This window comes from Pantherophis guttatus, chromosome 2, assembly GCF_059756535.1.
Source record: "Pantherophis guttatus breed Tessera chromosome 2, ASM5975653v1, whole genome shotgun sequence".
Lineage (NCBI taxonomy): Eukaryota > Metazoa > Chordata > Lepidosauria > Squamata > Colubridae > Pantherophis > Pantherophis guttatus.
Window position 1 is genome coordinate 201,261,164 of NC_142064.1, and position 19,955 is coordinate 201,281,118.

At 42.1% G+C, this 19,955-nt stretch overlaps 1 protein-coding gene and 2 long non-coding RNA genes across 4 annotated transcripts in view; 2 read left to right on the plus strand and 1 right to left on the minus strand.

Annotated features, from left to right (window-relative positions):
* Window positions 1-12,062: 12,062 nt before the first annotated feature.
* LOC117654806 (uncharacterized) lies at window positions 12,063-18,505 on the minus strand. The gene is made up of 3 exons (XR_015732592.1): window positions 17,899-18,505; window positions 17,707-17,798; window positions 12,063-13,258 (listed from the first exon to the last, which is right to left on the minus strand). It is a non-coding gene; the product is annotated as an uncharacterized LOC117654806 (long non-coding RNA).
* On the plus strand, window positions 12,144-14,008 carry LOC132710918 (uncharacterized). The gene is made up of 2 exons (XR_009621656.1): window positions 12,144-12,177; window positions 13,945-14,008. It is a non-coding gene; the product is annotated as an uncharacterized LOC132710918 (long non-coding RNA).
* The window catches only part of SGCD (sarcoglycan delta), a 452,437-nt gene continuing 450,793 nt past the window's right edge, over window positions 18,312-19,955 (plus strand). Inside the window, exon 1 of one of the 2 annotated variants that reach the window (XM_087887533.1) lies at window positions 18,312-19,385. The gene's annotated coding sequence lies outside the window, so the exon portion shown is untranslated. The remainder of the gene's footprint in view (window positions 19,386-19,955) is intronic. The other variant, XM_060688502.2, reaches the window with a different exon arrangement.

A 19,955-nucleotide genomic window follows, 5' to 3' on the forward strand; every position in this document is an offset into this window, starting at 1 on the left:
GAAGGCTCTCCCCCTGGGGGCCGCCAGTCGACATTGTTTGGCCGACGGCACCCAGAGGAGCCCCTCTCTATGGGAGCGTACTGGTCGGTGGGAGGCTATTGGTGGCAGCAGGCGGTCCCGTAAATAGCCAGGTCCTAAGCCATGGAGCGCTTTAAAGGTGATAACCAAGACCTTGAAGCGCACTCGGAAGACCACCAGGAGCCAGTGCAGCTCGCGCAGGAGAGGCGTTACATGGGAGCGCCACGTTGCTCCCATCACCACCCGCGCGGCCGCACTCTGCGCCAGCTGGAGCCTCCGAGTGCTCCTCAAGGGGAGCCCCATGTAGAGAGCGTTACAATAGTCCAGACGGGAGGTGACAAGGGCATGAGTGACCGTGCGTAACGAGTCCCGATCCAGAAAGGGACACAACTGGCGAATCAGGCGGACCTGATGAAAAATCCTCCCGGTCACATCCGTCAAGTGCTCTTCTAAAGACAGCCGTGAATCCAGGAGGACACCCAAGTTGCGAACCCTCTCCGTGGGGGCCAATGCTTCGCCCCCAATAGTCAGCGATGGCGCCAGCTGACTATATCGGGACGTCGGAAACCACAGCCACTCGGTCTTGGATGGGTTGAGCCTGAGCCTGTTTCTCCCCATCCAGATCCGTACGGCCTCCAGGCACCGGGACATCACTTCAAGGGCATCGTTGGGGTGGTCTGGGGTGGAGATGTACAGCTGGGTGTCATCAGCGTACTGATGGTACTCCACCCCGAAACCACGGATGATCTCGCCCAGCGGCTTCACATAAATGTTGAACAGAAGGGGCGAGAGGACCGATCCTTGTGGCACCCCACATATAAGGGGCCTCGGGGTCGACCTCTGCCCCCCTGTCAACACAGACTGCGACCGGTCGGAGAGAAAGGAGGAGAACCACCGTAATACGGTGCCTCCCACCCCCAACTCTTCCAACCGGTGCAGCATGATACCATGGTCGATGGTATCAAAAGCCGCTGAGAGATCTAATAGGACCAGGACAGAGGAACAACCTCTGTCTCGAGCCCTCCAGAGATCATCCACCAACGCGACCAATGCCGTTTCCGTGCTGTACCCAGGCCTGAAACCCGACTGGAATGGATCTAGATACGTCGTTTCATCCAGGTACTGGGGAAGCTGTCGTGCAACCACACTCTCAACAACCTTCGCCACAAAGCGAAGGTTGGAGACTGGACGATAGTTAGCCAATGTTGCCGGGTCCAGGGAAGGCTTCTTGAGGAGAGGTCTCACCACCGCCTCTTTCAAGGCGGCGGGAAAGACACCCTCACCCAATGAAGCATTTATAATCCCCTGGAGCCAGCCTCGCGTCACCTCCCGGGAAGCCAGCACTAACCAGGAGGGGCACGGGTCCAACAAACATGTGGTCGCATTCAGTCTACCCAGAATCCTGTCCACGTCCTCAGGGGTCACAGAATCAAACTCATCCCAGATAACATTCTCAGGACCTGCCCCCGTCATCCCCGCTGGATCTACCCAGTCAGAGTCCAGATCTTCCCGAATCTGAGTGATTTTGTCATACAGATACTGAACAAAATCCTCGGCTCTTCCCTCCAAGGGGTCCTCCCTCGCTTCCTGGTGGAGCAGGGAGCGGGTCACCCTAAACAGGGCGGCCGGGCGGTTATCTGATGACGCAATAAGAGCAGCAAGATAAGTGCATTTTGCTGCTTTTATTGCCACTAGGTAATTCTTAATATGAGATCTTACCAGTGTCCGGTCAGATTCAGTACGACTGGCCCTCCAACTACTCTCTAGGCGTCTTTTCCGGTGCTTCATCTCCCTCAGCTCCTCAGTGAACCAAGGAGCCAGGTGAGATCGACGCCGGGTCAGAGGCCGCAAAGGCACGACTCGGTCCAGAGCTCCAGCGGCCGCCCTATCCCAGGCGGCCACTAGGTCTCCAGTCGAGGCGTGAGCCAGAACCTCAGGAATTGGCCCAAGCTCTGTCTGGAACCTATCAGGTTCCATCAGGCACCTGGGGCGGTACCATCTCATCGGTTCCGCCTCCCTGCGGCGAGGTGCAGCGGTTCGAAGGTCAAGGCGAAGGAGAGAGTGATCTGACCATGACAAGGGCTCGATGACTATGTCCCCTATCTCGAGATCACTCAGCCACTGTCCAGAGACAAAAATCAGGTCCAGTGTGTTTCCCCCCATGTGCGTAGGGCCATGAATTAGTTGGGTCAGATCCATAGCCATCATGGAAGCCATGAACTCCCGAGCCACCTCAGACATCTCACCCACGGACGGCAGGTTGAAATCCCCCATGACCATTAGTCTGGGGGTATCAACCGCCACCGCGGCGATAACGTTGAGTAGCTCGGGCAGGGCTGCTGCCACGTGGCAGGGAGCCAGGTACGTGATCAGCAAACCCCTCTGAACCCCATGACCCCACTTCACAAGGAGGGTCTCACAACCGGCCGTCTGAGGAACAGTGGCCTCCCTCGGCCTAAGGCCTTCTCTAATAATAACCGCTACTCCCCCGCCCCTCCCTTGTGACCTCGGCTGATGGAATGCCAGGAAGCCTGGTGGGCACATTTCTACCAGAGGGACCCCTCCCTCCGGGCCCAACCAGGTCTCCGTAATACCCGCCAGGTCCGCTCCCCCCTCCTGAACCAGATCACAAATGAGGGGGGCTTTATGTATAACGGACCTGGCGTTGCACAACATCAGTCGAAGGCCCGGGCTCTGAGGGTCTGTACAACCTGGAGAACGAGTGGAGCCTTGGGGGCCGGATCACGCTACCGCTCGGAGACAGCGGGTGCGCGCTCCCTTAACATGATATGGCCCCCTGCTCTCGCCATATCTACCCCTCCCACTCACAGTACCGATGATAGAAACACAATCTGGACAAGCTCGACCCCCCCCCATCACCACCGGATCCCCCATCCCCTCCGCCGCGCATAGTGGCCAGGCCTGACCCTCCCCTTGGTGGGTCTTCCCCCAAACCCACAACCCTAGTTCCAATTTTTCCCTCCCCCCCTGGGACCCCTTAAAAATTTACCCAATTTACTTAAAAAACCCCTCAACCCCCTCTTCGCGGCATGCCACCTCTCTGGGTTCCAAAGCCCGTCATTGAGGTAGGCCCTCGATAATGTGGAGGGCCAGACCTGCGAGAGGGGGGAGTCTCGCAGCGCAAGAAGCTCAATGGTTGAATACATCCACAGAATGGGAAAGGGTGAAAATGGCGTCTGGCCAGGGTTCCATAAAGTCTAAAGGTCCTGAGGACAAAAGGCAGCAACAAAAACGTGGGTAACGACTCCACTGTCCTCTCATGATGGTGGGAGGAGTCCCATGCCATTCCGATAAATCTAGGGGATGTTCCTCCCAGACATCCTCTCACGATGTCAGGCCAGATGGAATGTGCTATGGAGAGTTCAAAAGCTGTCTCCTCTGATAGGGATGGTAGTAGTAACCCAGACTCCCTGGGAACCCACTTCAAGCTGTTCGTTTGTCATATAGTCCGGGGCGGATGGAATAGGCCAGTCCAGAAGGCAAAAGAAGATAGTAAGACCAGGGGCAGAGTTCGATGACACCCAGAAAGATGGAAAAAGTGGCTTACGAGGCAAAAGGCAGCTGGGGTAATGACTATAATAAGGCCTACACAAGCCAAAAAAGAGGGGGAGGATATGGCCCGAGGCAGCCCACGGCCAGCCCTCAGCCATCCTCCAGCATCTCCCACTCCCTGGTCTTTAGCCATTTTTATCCCCAGTCTGCAGCCCCAATTCAGGGGGGCCTCCGGATTCGGACAGGAAATGGGTCCATAGAGCCAGCCCCTGACAGGTCTGGGCTGTTGGCAATTTGCCTCTCCCCACATTCGGCTGCTGCCCCCTCGCCTCCACCAGCGTCCAAGGCAGTCCAAGCCTCGTAGGCACCAGTGCTGCAGCCGCCGCCATCTCCACCAAGGCTCCCACCACGCTCCAGAAACGCCAGGGGCCTTGAAAAAGACCCCAGAGAGACTGGAGAGCTGGGGAGACCCCCATTTCGCCGCCGCCGCTGCTGCAAAGCTGCCGCCACCATCCCGACCGCCGCCGACCATAGTGAGGGGGGGGAAGCACCGCTGAACAGCTGTTGCTGCCGCCACCCCGCGGCGCCTTCTGATGGCCATATCTCCTCAGTCCTGGTGTCCCGGAGGGCGAGAAAACCCTCTATATGCTGGGAGGAAGCCCCTTTCCCTAGGACTGGGGGCCAGGATGATCAAATTTGCCCCCGCGGTCCCCAAAATGCCAGGAATCGCCCCTTTCTCCCGGGAGCGTCTCAGCTCAAATCCGCCATCTTGGGCATGCGCAGAAGGGCATCTCATATATATATATTATGCCAGGTAGGTAAAAAAGATTATGTTTAAAAGGGAATGTAACTTTTTGATTGACATCTCTAGTTTTAACAGGCCTTTCAATTTTCTTTTTATCTGTCAAGCAATAAAAGGAATGGATCCAAAATTGATTTAATGATTTTGTGTTCTTTGCCAATTATGTTTGCCAACTGTAGTAACTCCAACACATGAAGACACTCAGGATTTGGTTACTGTGTTTTGCTTGTATTTCTTTCAATCCTTCTTGCAAACCAAATCCTTAAATCTAATTCACACTGCAATCTATTTTTCTAAAGCAGTTTATTCTGTTTATGTTTACCTTTAATTGAATTTGAATTGTTATTAAACATTATAATTACATTCATGTTCACTGATTTACAAACAAGACTCCAATTTTGGCCACACCAAAATTTAATTTCAGAGTTACTCTGAGGTCAATATGGAGTTTTTGGTAACTTGTTACAAGATACAAGATACTTGGTGTTACATACACAAAGGATTACTCCATGATCATACAGATTCTTCTTCAAACAAAGGAATGTTCCTTTCTTATCTTCACTCCCACATCTGTTCTAGAGACGTACCAAACTACATAAAGAGGACAAGGACTTGGAGATGAATTATACTGTTGATGAATGACATTCCGCTAGTCACTACTAGCAAGATATAATCTATATTATATTGTTCCACAAATACCAAACTAATGCATTGGTTTCAGGAAAAAAAAGTATCAACTTCTATTCATTTATTCTTTTAATGCTGAATGAAAATGGATTAGAACTTTCTTCTCATCCCATCAATTTAACTTTCTCTGATTTTGTGCCAACTACATAGATACATACATACACACATACATACATATATATCTCCTATATCCTTATGTTCTGTTTTTAATATAAGCATCCTTAACCCTAATATCTATATTTCTCAAGTTGTTCGACAGGAAGTCTCCATCAACTTCCATTCATTTTCTTTCCATAAAAAACAAACAAACAAACCTTCAAGTGTTATTTCATTTTATTGGTAGAAAACAAGTGCAAAAATTAGGATATGCTATCAAATTTATTTGGTTTGCTCATGATGATGCAAGTATATTTGCAAAAAAAGGGCACAGTAATAACTTTGTTGCTTTTATCAGACAGTCTCCAGTGAGCTTTCCAGATCTCTTTTATCTGTATTTTGCTTATTTATTTATTTATTCAATGTATTTTTATCCTGTGATTCAGTCCCAGGGTGCCTATCAAGAATGCCTATCAATTAAAAAAAACCATCTAAATTAAAAAATATAAAACAGCAGAACTGTACAGAATGCATTAAAGTCAGAATTTCAGTAAACAAGACCCTTCTAAATAAAACTGACCATAGTGTTAAAAATATCTAGGCAAAAAACAGCTTTTTATCTGGCACCTAACAAAACTAATCCCAGCAGCATCTTGCTACTGTTTGGATCAGCACATCAGGTCAGAGTATTATCTAGTCGGGGAAAACACGGCGAAATTCCAGAATTGGGAAATTTAAAAAGAAGAAAAGGTAATGACAATCTATTTCCATTCTGTTTCCTTTACCAACATAAAAGCCAACCTAGCAGCATACATCTAACCTAATGAGAGTTGAATAATTATGTCCAAGGAATCTTTTGTGATAGAACAGGCATCATGTATTTTTTTCTACCTTAAAGCCAAAGTAAAAACAAAAACAAAAAAACACCCTCACCAGAATCATGCAAAATGATTTGTTTTAACCAAAACAGCAATTCACTTGAAGGAGGTAGCACCAGCTGTTGCTATTGGCCCAATTACTTTCAATAATGTTTATTACAGCAGAAAAATATTTATGCATCTTTAGGGCAAATTAGAACATGATGGAGGTAGATACTAATTAAGATTTCCATTGGCATGATAAAAGAATGATTTACAACTTTCGTTTCTGTGTTAAAGATTATCTCCTGATCATTACTGCTTTACATATAAGCAGAAAATTCATATTATTTTTCTTCCTTTAAATCACTACCTTGTTTTCACTTGAGTTAGGAGGAAGAGAAAAAAAAAACTCCTCTCCTCTTTCTTCAGAGAGAGAACAGCTTTTTAAGCAGGTTGAATAAGCGACTTCCTGTCTGGTTTCCGGTGCCGCCAGACGGTCCTCTGCGACCGCCGCCCCGTTGCCTGTAAAAGAGCCGCCTTTACATCTGAAAGGCGGCTCGAAAAACTCCATTTCCTGATGGAAATGTGAGTCTGAGCGGGTGGGGGTGGGTAGAGCCCTCTGCGAAGTCCCCAGAGTCTTTTTAAACTCTTGGGGACGAGCAGGTTGGCGCTCCCCCTTTTTCCCTCGCCGCCGCTCCAGGCATCGGGTGCACTATGCACTTTTGCATAGCCAGGCGCTGGAACCGGACTAATCAATGAACTTAACAGATGGATCTACTAAAAAAAAATATGAGATTTGGATTTGGATTTGGGACCCTAAACCGCAAGTATTCTTAATGAATTTACAAGCATTTTAAAGTGAAGAGAAGGAAAAAAAAAAGTTTTAAAATGGCCGCGGAGGCTTGGGAAGTAGAAGAAAGAAGAGTCTTTTTATAACAGATACAAAGTTGCGGAATATACAGCGCTGGCTACAATTTGAAACAACAATAGTTATTTTAGGTTCCTCTCTTCCTGGTGATTACTTGATCTTGTTTGGGGGGTAAAAGAGAAAAGTCTGCTGGAAGGATGGCGTTAATAAAAGCTGACAGACAAGAAAGGGGGGGTGCTCCCCCACTCTCTGAGCCTACAGACTCTGCAGAATGGATGTAATTTAAAAGAATTTATTCAGGAGGAAATGGCAAAATATTATGAAACTGTGAATCAGAAATTTGAAAATTTAAGGCAGGAAATTAAAGAAATGATACAACTAAAGTATGATAATTTGCAACAAAAGATTGTAACAGTGACTAATGGTTTTTCAGAAATTGCGATAAAGTTGGATACAAATATTAAATTGCTAGAGTCTAAAATGGAGAAAATTGATAACTTGGACAATAAAATATTAAGAATTGAAAAGGACTTAGCAAATATTCGAGATAATAGTTTAGAAGTAAAGTCTAAAGAAGAAGCTGGTCACGAGACTTATAATCTAGAAGATATAAAGCAAGGAATTGAAAGAGAGGCTGTAATGTTGCAATACAGGATCACAGAATTTGCGATCAGAATTAGAGGCTTACAGGAAAATAATAGTGATGACTTAAGAAAAACATCTGCTCAAGTTTTGGCTGGGATCTTAAAGGTTCATCACGGGGACGTAATCAGTAAAATTGATAAGGCTTACAGAGTGGATTCCTGGATTGCCAAGCAAAGGCAATTGCCTAGAGATGTGGTAATTTACTTTACAGAAAAAGAGATAAGAAATGATATTCTGCAAAAATCCTTTAACTCTACTTTACAACTGAATGGGAGAAAAATTTGGATATATAAGGAATTGCCGCCTAAGATCTTAAGAGATAGAAAGAAATTTGGGCCCTTGGTGACTGAGTTAAGAAGACAGAATATCTTATACAGGTGGGATGTCCCAGTGGGTATAATATTGAGATATCAAGGAGTAAGATATCAGTTAAATACTCTTGAAAAAGCGGAAGAATTCTATTATAAGGTACTTAAAAAGCAAAATCAACAAGAGATAGAAACCCAAGAAAAGCAGAAGGAGATGGAAATAACGAAGAAACAACAAATTAAAGAGGTCTCCATAGATGAGCCGCTTTTGGATCCTCTTTCAGAGGCCTCAGCTGGATTATCTAATATAAGAGAGGCGGTTCCGGACCCTAATGCAATGATTTGTCAAGCCACAAACGAGCATGTAAGTCAATCAGCTGATATACAATTTACAGAACCAGAAAGATCTCAGCCACAGATGCAAACCCAACAGGATCAAGCTACTCTTCAGCAAAACCAAATAGTTGATACACAATCTACAGAAAGGAGTTTAGGATGGAGATCCAACCCACAAGAAGTTAAGAAAAGAAGAAGTAGGTCTCACAAACATAAAATTTTTTTAAATTAAACAACAGTGTAATGCCAGTTACTTATGAGAGGACTGAATATATAAAAAGATAATGGGCAAAATATTGGCTTATTTTATCCTGAGGAGAGTGGCAGATCTCTGCAGTGCTGAATTATTGGGTGTGAAAAAGGCCTTAAACCAAATGGTTGGAAATATCTTGTTTGTTTTTTGGAGTTCCGGATAAATACGTGTATGCTGAGCTATATGGCAAGAGACTTATTGGATTGGGGCACGCAGAAGATCTGGTTGTTACCCTATTATGATGGTTGGAACCAATTATCTGGATCAAAGACACCTCCATAAACATTATATGGAATATAATTATAAAGTCACTCGGGTGGTTGTCGGGGTTTTTTCTTTTCCAATATGAAGATATTTGTTGCTGATGGGGGCAGATGGTAACTGAAGATATCGAAAATACTGTTGGAATAAGGATGCGATGTTACCCTAACATGGGTGGAGTTCATCATCCAGTTGAAAGATATTCCAGAAGATGCTATATGGATCATAAGTTTAAAGTTTTTTTTTTTTTTTTAGGATCTTATTTACATAAGGGAATATTTTTCTAGGGGATTGGGTAGAAGAACAAAGATATTAAGAATAATTATGGTAATTCTGTAGGAAAGTGGGTGGAGAAAGGTTAGGTTATGGATTGTTTATTTTAAAGAAATGTTTAGATGTGAATATTTGTAATGAAGGGGGGAAACGAAATGGCTACTGGAACTGAATAAGTGTTAAATTAGGACTTTTTGAATACTTAGAATAGAAGTATGTTTTGAAATGTTATATTGTCTGAGGGGTAGTAAAAGGGTAGACTACGAGTAGAAATTGTTAAATTGGGAGATATAATAATATTATTACTTTAAATCAGGAGTTATTAGATAATGTTATAATAGAATGTCACTTTGAAATGCTTATTATAGCATAGTATACAGGGGATATGATAATCTTATTAAAATGAAAGGGTCAGTATATGGAGATTGAGTATGTGGATAGTAAAGTATGATATAATCTGTTATGAACTTGGGTTTTACTATGAGGAAGTCAAGGGGAGGGGGGGTGGGGGGGAGGAGGGGGGGGAAAAAGGGGGAAAATCTGTATTTGAAAAACTTTTTCAATAAAAAAAAAGCAGGTTGAATAAGCTATAAAACCAAATAAAAAGGAATAAATAAACCCATGTGAAGTTGTCTCCCTTTTTAACAGTATTTTAACAGGATTATACACTTTTACAATCTCTGCATTTATGCAGATATACATTTTCTGGAAGTGAACTTCAGATTTGATATTTTAGATTAGCAAATAATGGACAACAACCTTGGTTGATTCAGTCACATGCAATTACAATCATTTAGTTTCAAAATGCTAAAAAAAAGTGCCATGAATGTGGAAACGGTTTTGAAATAAAAGTATACAGAATAGAGTAATCTAATTGCAAAGTATAGAGCAGGGTCAAACTTGCGAGTCACGTCGTCACATGATGTATCGTGACTTTCCCCCCTTCACTAAACTGGGGTGTGGGCATGGCCAGCACGTGATGCATCTGGCCCGCGAGCCATGAGTTTGACACCCCTGGTTTAGAGTATTATTTAGGATTTTAGAATCCAACATGAGTAAGATAAACTCTGGAAAAAAATTATACCAAAGTATTAACTTGAAATCAAAGCTACTTAAAGTACAGTCTGAACAAAAGCTAGTTCTATTTTCTTGTTGTGATATTTTTGAGATCTAGAGAATGGCACCACATTCTGCATATTGTATATCTCAGCAAATAGGATTTTTGAAATTGAATGTAAAGAAGATAATTCATTTTCTAGATCCAGCTCTACAAATCATTTAGTAAAGTTTAGCTAGCAGCTGCATAGAATAGGATTTTCTTTTTCTTTTTCAGAGGTAATCTATGAATTCTGCTATGAAAGAGCAAAGGAAAAAGTGTGATGTTTTGGGTTATCTGAAATGAAAAGGTAGGAGTCTTATGGAACACTTAATATTTTTTATTTAAACAACAGATTAACCAATTTGGTTTAGGGCACGCAACTGTACTGAATTTTTAGTGTACTTGTAGGAATTGTAGATCTAATTTTTTCAGTTTAGCTTTTATAATATATAAAAGAGATAATACTCTCTTAAAATCTTTTTCTATTCTTAATTTTATTTATTTGTAATTTTTCATCTTCTTTTATTTAATTTTTTTAAACTGATTGTTTTTATTTATTTGACTTATGGAAATATGGCTTTGTCAATGTGAAGTTTTTTTACTTACAATTTTACAGGACTTTGGGGAGTATAAAGGTTTTACATATTCTTTGAAGAGATACTAAGATACTAAGATCTTCAAATACTAAGTTGGGCAACTTAAAAAATTTTAGTTATTTTTTACAAGAAACATTATTTTACATTTATAAGGTAAGGTAGTCTAACATACCATTATTGGGAATACATCATTTCCTAGGAGTGTAGTAACTTTAAAAAATAAATGATTCAGAAATCTTTTTAATCTGATGATGTAATATTTTAATATTCATTAATAACTATTCATTAATTACTATGATAATAAAAAATACTGAAGAAATTGATGCAATTGCTAGCCTGCCAAAGTAAGCTATATTTAGAAATATAAAATATAAAAACGGAAAAATATCCTGATGTCTATCCAGTAAGTGGTAAAAGATATCTAGCAATTTTTTCTCTCTCCAATCATATGATCTAGTCGTGGTGAAGGAATCAGGCTAGAAACCAGGAGACAGTGAATTATAATTACTCCTCAGCCAAGAAAGCTGGCTGGGTAATTTTGGGCCACTCTTTGATCTCCTTGCTGACTGTTATGTCAGATTTTGATAGCATACCTGGTAAATATAATATTATATTTGATTATCTTTCATGTACAGTATTTCTTTATGAAATGTTGACACGTCTCAGATAATATTAAATTATTAATTTATATTTTGGATACACATTAATAAAAACTGGAACCAACATTGATGATTTCATTGCATTCCAGATCAAAAGGTTTTTGATAATGTATACTGGCTTTTGCCAAAGATAGGCTTCTTTTCTGTTAATTGGATCCATATATGGTATCCTAATCCTTTTGCCAATATTATCAGAAATGTAATTATTTCTTAGTCTATTAAGATGTGCAGTGGAACTTGCCAATGTTTCACTTATTTCTTCTTATATTTAATACAATATTGGAATCACTTTCCTCTCTTATTAAGAAGTTGAAGGCTCTTCTGGAATAGAAACAAAACTGGAATGGTTGAATATAGTTATTATATGCTGATAATATGCTGTGTCTTATTAACGTTCTGAAAATAGCACCCTTCCTGGTCCAATAGAAAGGGAATATCTGCTAGCTCTATCCTGTCATCCTTTGCACCTACTTTTGCAGTCTTAGAAAGTTCTCAAATCCTCAGAAAAGGGCTATATAATCTATTATTTTTATTATTTGTTATTAAGAATTTTGAGAGGAAGATTTAAAAACTAACACAAACTAGTATACAATAAAAAAACAAAAATAATAAGTACAAAAAAGGATGAAAAGAAATAGAAAGTAGCTTCTAATTTTCTTTGCATCAAATGTACAGTAAGTGGTTATAAAATTGGTGACTTTCTGTCAAGTTCCCCACTGAGTTTACCAATCTTCCTTCCTTCCTACCTTCCTTCCTCCCTCCCTCCCTCCCTGCCTCCTTCCCTCTCAACATTGGTGACAAATACATTTATGTAGGATGTTTGTGGCACTTTGAATATAGGACCAAGTCACCAGGGCCATGTCTTGCATTAAAATATCCTCCTATAATAACCTTTGCTTCTGGGTAAGTTATCATCAGTTCAGGTAAGTAGTTTTCTAAGTCTTGCCATGTTTTTTTAAAAAAACTGCATTGGACTCTTGAAGGCAGAAAATAGAGCAGATTCCCAGCTTCAATTCTTAGGATTTGTGCTTCACCACTCCGTGAAGCACTACATACCCAGAGGAGTTGAGCAGCAATTCTTTCTTTCTTGTTCTCCAGAAGTGCCCAATATATACCATCTGCCCTCAAGCTTTCTGAAGCTAAGACATTATCCTAGCTGTTATACAGAGCCCAGTTAAACCTAGGAATTAATTACCAGAACTTGGAAAGAATACAGCAGAAATTCTTAAGAAAGCTATTCCAGGTGGCAAAATGCCTACCTTGAGGCTGGAGGCAGGATTTATCAAAGTCAAAACAACGATATGGTTTGCACAATTAAATATTGGTTCACTTTTAAACCCAAGGTCTGACTGAACTAACATTAATTGATCATACATCCTGGAAATTCCAAATTGAGAAAAGAAAATATGCAAATTAGGTTTTTCAAGAGATTCCTGCACATGGGACCAGATCAGGCAATGGTGATGCTTAAACAAAGGTTCCTTGAATTACAGTCAGAATTATAGTCAGATTATGGTAATCTCTTGTCAAGGGCACAACTGGGACACAAGAATGCACATTTCAAAGTGGCATTCTACCTAGATCAATCCACAAGCAATAAATTGCAATGAGCATTTAAACTACTGTAATTCAGTATGATGCCATCAGCAGAGCTGGAAGGAAAACTTTATAAAACTTCATATGCGGAAAGGCTTTGTTCTTGTAATGGTGAGATTATTGAAACACAAACTCATATTCTGTTATGTTGCAATTTCTATCGAGACATACAGACCTCTTCTAATTCCATATCTCAGATGGACTGAAAAGTTCTACATGCAATTGTTACTAGCAGATAAGAACCCCAAGATAATTCTTGCTGTTGCAAAATTTGTTTTTGCAGCTGGCAAAAGCCATATATTGCTGATAGCAAAATAGTGCAAGTGCAATTGTAGGCTCTGCTTTGTAGGTTTTATTTGATAAATTTTATTCAGTCTGGCTTGCTGACCTGCAAAAAAAAAAAAAAAAGAATTGAAATATTAACAGTTATAAATCTATTACTTTGATATATATTAATATAGTACAATACTGTTGTGAATTCTCAGGTTTTTCAATTAATTGGAATAAGTCTCACATTTTTTCTATAGGATCTAATGCATCCTTGGTACCATGGTAGTTAGTAAAAATGGGAATGCTACTTTTTACTCTAATTCTCCTGAAACAATTACCAGAAATAAACTATATTGTTTGTAAATGTAACTTATCAAACTCTTTATCTGATATAAACAAATAGTTAAATGAACTTATGAGAAAAGATAAATTTATTTATTTATTTATTTATTGGTTCGATTTATATGCCGCCCTTCTCCGGAGACTCAGGGCGGCTTACAATGTGTTAAGCAATAGCCTTCATACTCCCTGAATAAGTATTATTTCAAAATTACTTACATACTTAGAGATATTTCAGTTTTAATACCTTTTAAGATATTTGTAGAGATCTGTAATTTATTAAAACATTTTCTATGTCAAGGACAAACCCCTAGATTTTATCTAAATTATAACTATTCCTGATTTTCCGCTTTAACGCAACACAAAGCTGTTATTGATTTCTGTTTATTCATGGAATTTTAAGCGCTCAGTTGAAAAACCATTATAGGCACAACTAAGTTCTTATTTGACCACTTTGTTTTACAGATAGTCCTCGATTTATAGCCTTTCAAAGTTACAATGGCACTGAATAAAGTGGCTTACAACTCTTACAACATCTCCATGGTAATGTGATCAAAATTTGGGGGCTTGGCAAGTGAAATGTATTTATGTATTTATGATCGTTGCAAAGTCTCAGGATCATGTGATTGCTATTTGTGACCTTCCCATAATACTTCCTACAAGCAAGATCAAAGGAAAAAGCCAGATTTGTTTAAACACCATATGATTCATTTTAATACTGTGGTGCTTTGCTTAACAACCGTGGCCAAAAAGGTCATAAAATGAAGCATGAGTTACTTAACCGCTCCCTTGCTTAGCAATGGAAATTCTGGTTCCAATTGTAGTTGCAATTTGAGGATTATCCCTAATAACATCCATTTGGTTTCTATAGTCTTTTATCTTATCTTGTTTTGTCCTATCTTTTTTTTATTTCATTATTTATTTCATTTTTATTGTTTCATTTCCATTATTAAAGGCATCAGGGTATTTGGGGAAGATGTTATAAGTATTATTTTCTTAGTTTTTTTATTCTCCTTGGGATAATCCCAGTTTGATGGGATTAATGGCAAGTAAGTTTTTCTGTTTTGAAAATTTTTAACTAATGAGTTATTGTCATGTTTGATTTGGACTGCCCGAAACTATGGAATGGGATTACAGTCAATTTGAAAAACCCTTTTGAATTCATAGTTCACATGGGATGTGAACAAATTATTCAATAATAGTTCACATGGGATCAACAAATTATTCTTTTATTATGAAAACTTAATGTTTTCCTAAAACATTAAACCATTTAATGTTATTTCTTTTTTTCTGTTCCAAGATTGCATTTCTATTTTTTGTTATTGACTTTAGTATTTTGTTGCTTCCACCACTGTTTATTTTTTTGTACTCTTTTGTAATCTTGGTATTAAAAACAATAACATTGGAAGAAACACAACAGAAAAAAAATATCCCTATTTAGAGAGTACATGTAAAAGAATCTAACTGGGAATGTCTGAATCCAGAAAGTAACCACATTAATAGTTTCAGCTATAGGAATGATTTGCGGATTGAATAATTTTTGATCTATTTAATCTTGAGAAGACAACAGATGTTGATCCTTGTAGAAGGATACATCTAAGCAGCATGGAAATCTGGCATTGCCTCTGTCCGGAATTACTGTGTGTCTGTCTGTGTGTCTGTGTGTGTGCGCTTCCCATGTGTTTTTGCTTCCCAGTCTAACCTTTCACTCTTGAATTTCTCCATGGTCTCCCATCCAAGTCTTTCCTAAATTTTTAGATCAACCAAAATCAGCTATATGCTGCCACCTGCTGTATTAAATTTTATTTTTCATTTGTCTGAATTATTTCTTACTTTGCAGAGAAAGCTGCTCATTTCCCAGCCTTCTTCTCATCTTTATTTTTTACTTTATTCTCAAGTGAATTGGAAATATCTTCAATTTCTATTAGAAAATAATCAAAGCTAGTTGAACAATCCTATCTAAACAGTGTACCTCAGTAGCTCTGTTTCAAGCTGAAAGGAAGTCTTGAACTGCATTCTGCTTAACTCTGTGCTGCTTAACAAATTAATAATTTGGATGATTACAATGATTACAAAACTTCAATCGTGCATTTACAGATGACATATAGATGGGAAGGGCAGCAAACTCCTTAGAGACAGTATTAAAATTCAGTGGGAACTTGACAAGCTTAACAAATGGGTCCAAACTAGCCAGATGTACTCCAATGGGGACAAATGCAATGTTCTAGTTTGGATTAGAAAAATCAAAGGCATGAGTATGGAAGGGGGATGATATTGGACAGCAGCACATGCAAGAAGGATGTTGTGATAGATCACAGGCTGAACATCATCCCATTGTATGATGCATCTATGAAAAAAAGAAATATATTCTATGTCAGGACCAAGAGAAGACATTGTTCCTCTTTGTGGGTCAGTCAACATCTAGATTATTGCATCCAGTTCTAGCATTTTAGAAAGTACAAGCAACATCTGTAAATGATCTCAAAACAAACAAGATGGTGATATTGACATCATAATTGAAGGCAAGAACAAGAAGTAACAGATTTGAAACTTATCAAGGAGAGATGCAACCTTGAACTAAGAGAAATTCCGTAACAGTGAGAACAATTAATTAATGGAACGGCTTGCCTCCAGAAGTTGTGGATGCTCCATCACAGGAGATTTTTAAGACAGGATTGGACAGCCATTCATCTGAAATGATATAGGGATGGAACTCCAAGATCCCTTCCAACTCTGTTATTCTGTTATTATTCTGTTATTAATTAAAGCTCTACCTATTTTCTGGGCGTCATGCATGTGCAAAAGCTTCAGTCATGATATAGTAGTTGCTGTCTTGCTTGTTATGAACCACTAAAGCACTCTGGAAGGAACATTGAAAAACTGCATTTTTTTCCAATGGAGGAAAAAAAAAAAAGAATGATGACAAGATGGGGGACAGGAAAGAAAACCCAACGAGAAATGGTTGGAGGAACTAGATAGCCTGCAGAAGGCTGTGAGGATCCCTGATAGTTCTCATCTAAAGGGCTGTTATATGGAAGGCAGGACAAAATAGTTGTTCAGAGTTGTTTCCGGAAATGAGGACCAAAACAATGGTTTGCATTTACAAGTAGTTGCAGTTTTTCTGCAGTAACATAACAGAAAAGAGTTACTTTCTGTCCACTTTATTGGATAATTCTAACAATCAACTGGTAGGCTTCTTGCTTCAGTAAGCATCTCCCTCTCTCCCCTCTTGCCAATCAGCTGGTCATAGAAGTTGTTTTGGCAGTGAGGTTGTGGAGTGGAACTGTTGAATTTTGAAAGCATGCTAAACCCTCTGTCAAAACAAGATTGTCTGACAGCTGATTAGCAACTGGGAGAACAGCACGTAAAATGGGGATTCCTGAAATTTGAGAGAGCCAATCTCTCATTTTACTGATGTCAGCCTTGCAAGGTAATCCAAGCAAGTACACCAAGAAAAAACTAGCTCTATTTTATTGTAAGGTTACATTAACAGAATCTTGCAAGTCTGAAAGTACTGTATATTCCGCCCCTGTGTCTTTATAGCCCAAGAAACTGGGGAGGGTCCCTTCTGAGATGATTCCAAGGGAGGGATAAGCTGCCCTTTATTCAACCACTGCCCTGACTGCAGTTCTTCCCCTTTCTGCCAAGATAATTCATTTAGATCTTTGGCAGATTGTAGAGAACTACTTATCTGTCAGCCCCACAAGGTAGGCTTGATTAGGAAATCAATTCCACAAGAAAGCTAAAAGTAATTTTATTGAGATTTTATTACAATAACAAAATCTTACAAGTCTGTGTTGTATCTCCTCCTCCTTCTTATAGCTCAGTGAATACTGTATGCGTCTGAGCCCTTTCTGAGCCATTCTGGACTTTGAAAATGCTTCAGTCCCTTTTGCCTTAGGCATCATTGCTTTTGGTGAGATAGGTGGCTATATAAATTAAATAAACAAATAAATAAGTGATCTCTATCAAGGTCATCTTCCTTATTCACTACATCGAAGGTGCAGTTGCTGCTTTGTTTTGGTCTTTCTTACTGGAGGGAAAAGGGAGAGAATAGAGTCAGGATTCCAAGGGAGGGAAGTGTGACTGCATCTGGTGTTGCTGCCTGAAGTGGCCAATAGGTGCTGGGTATTCCCACCACCCACCCTCTCCCTTCCCCACTCCCCCTAGAGGCCCTCAAACTGTAGTATAAACAGAATACAGTGAAGCATGTCAAAATACACTCACCTTGAAACTAACACAGGTTACTTGCTAGCTGAAGGGGGAAATCATTCCTTAAAAATTGGTGTAGCCATCTTGTAAAACCATTCATTCATGGGCTAGAAATCAGATGAAGGTAATGTCATGAGGATAGAAAGCAGGGTAGGAAAGAAACCAGAAGGATGGCCACCTATGCAAATAATGTGATTTCATACTTACATGCAAGAACTTAAGAGACAACGGTTTGCCTGACTTCAGCATCACATTGCAAGAGGTATCATTTGCACGCGCGCACACACATTTACACTCGCCACCAATCCTGAGGATGTCAATGAGGTGGGATATGGTGGTGGGAGGGGGGGGAGAGAATACTCTACTTAGGTTATCATGTTTGTCCCATGCCTAGCTTAGGTGACCTTATCCAAACAGGAGCAAACAAGTTGAAATGCTGCCCGCACACTTAGCGATATATGGACTCGCGGGATGACTGACCGCGAGTAGCGTCAGGTGAGCTGGGAGAGAGAGAAAGCTTGGAAACAGGTCCCTGGGCTATAAATCAAGGCGGCTTGCTCCGGCGCCCCATCTTGCAGGTTTTGAAGGCAGGCCATCCTTTCCCTCCATTTCCTCCAAGGATGCGAGCTTGGCAAAGCGGGATTCCTGGCATCGGCGGCAAGGGAAAGTCCCAGTAGCACGGCGCGCAGAGGGGGTGGGGCAGGCGCGAGCTGTTCCCCTTTGGCCTCTCCCCCTCCGCCAACATAAACCGGGGAAAGACGCAGCACGTGGGAAAGCCATAAGGCGCGGGGGGGGGAGGCGCGGGGGGGGGGCTTTCCTACTGGCTGGTTGGGGCTGCCGGTGGTTGTTGTCTCTGCCGTCGCCGCCGACGCCGCTGAGGCGAGCTTGGCGTTAAACGCGGCTGGTGTTGCCTCTGCCAGCGCCGTCTCTTTCGCTGGACTCCGCCAGGAATCCCGCAGGCAGGAAGCGAGGAGAGTGCCGCTGAGGCGCGGGGAGGGGAGAGCCGAGCGCCAGGGGAAGCCCGGCAGCGGGCAAGCCGAGCCAGGAAGAGGAAGGTGACAGCGAAAGCGGGAATTTCCTTCTTTTTCCTAGACTGCCGGCCAGCCGAGGGGTTGCAGCGGCAGCAGCAGCAGCAGCAGCAGCGGGTCCAGGTGTGTTCTCCACAGCGATGTTTCGCCGGGCAAGGCAGCAGCATCCGGGTGAGTGCAGCATGCGCTGAGTGCCGAAAGCGGGGTGGACTTGTGACAGGCAGCAGCCCCCGCCTGGGCTCCCGCTCCTTCGAGGATGCCCCGCACTGCCCGGGCGTGAGGAGGGCTTCTACCAGGGAGCTACCAAAAGGAAGAGAGAGAGAGAGAAAAAAAAAAGAGGCCGCTGAGCTTTTGGCTCCCTCCATGCCCGAAGCTGCCCGCGCCGCTGGCCCCGCAGCAGGAGGCACCATGATTTCCTAACGGGCTCGTTCGACTCGCGCTTCGCTTCGCGCTTCCACGGTCTCCCCTCCCCTCCCTCTCCCCGCTCTCCATGGAATTACTCTGCTGGAAGGGGCGCTGCTGAAGAACTCAGCTTTGCTCGGGACAGGCGAGCCTTCCCTCCCCGCCCCCGCGAAAGGCAAGTTTGTCCCATCCTGGACGCACTTTGAAGAAGAGGCGCTCAAGTTGGGGGGGAAAAAACAACAAACCTCCAGCAACCGAGGTGGGGTGAGTAGCCAGACTCGTTGGGGACGAATCTGGAAATAAGTTGGGGCGGCTGGGGGTCAAGTGGGGAAAGAAAGCGAAGGAGCGACCAAGTTTCTTTGGATCGGCTGCAATGAACGAGGCTGCTTTATAACAGTTACTTGTAAATCCCCGGCCGTCTCGTTGCTTCTCCAGGAGCCAGGAATTTGACATTGCCCGGAGTTTGTAACGTTTCCAGCTTTGCATTTTCTGTTTTGGGTACCGTGTCTAGAGGATAACAGATATACTCTCTCTCTCTCTCTCTCTCTCTCTCTCTCTCTCTCTCTCTCTCTCTCTCTCTCTCTCTCTCTCTCTCTCTCTGCTGCTCTTAGTGTTTTGTGTGTGTGTATGTGTGCGCGCTCACGCGCGTAAGGCGCGCGTTTTTGCGCGCGGCAGTGCAGCTTCCTGATTTGCATTCGAAAGTGGAAAATCGGATCTTATAAATGGATTGAGGGGACGTTATAATTTGGGTGGAGGTGGAGGTGCTTATATGATCTATTGACATTTGCGAGCAAACCGACTTCTCCCCCCTCTTTGCCCGGTTTTCTTAACGAT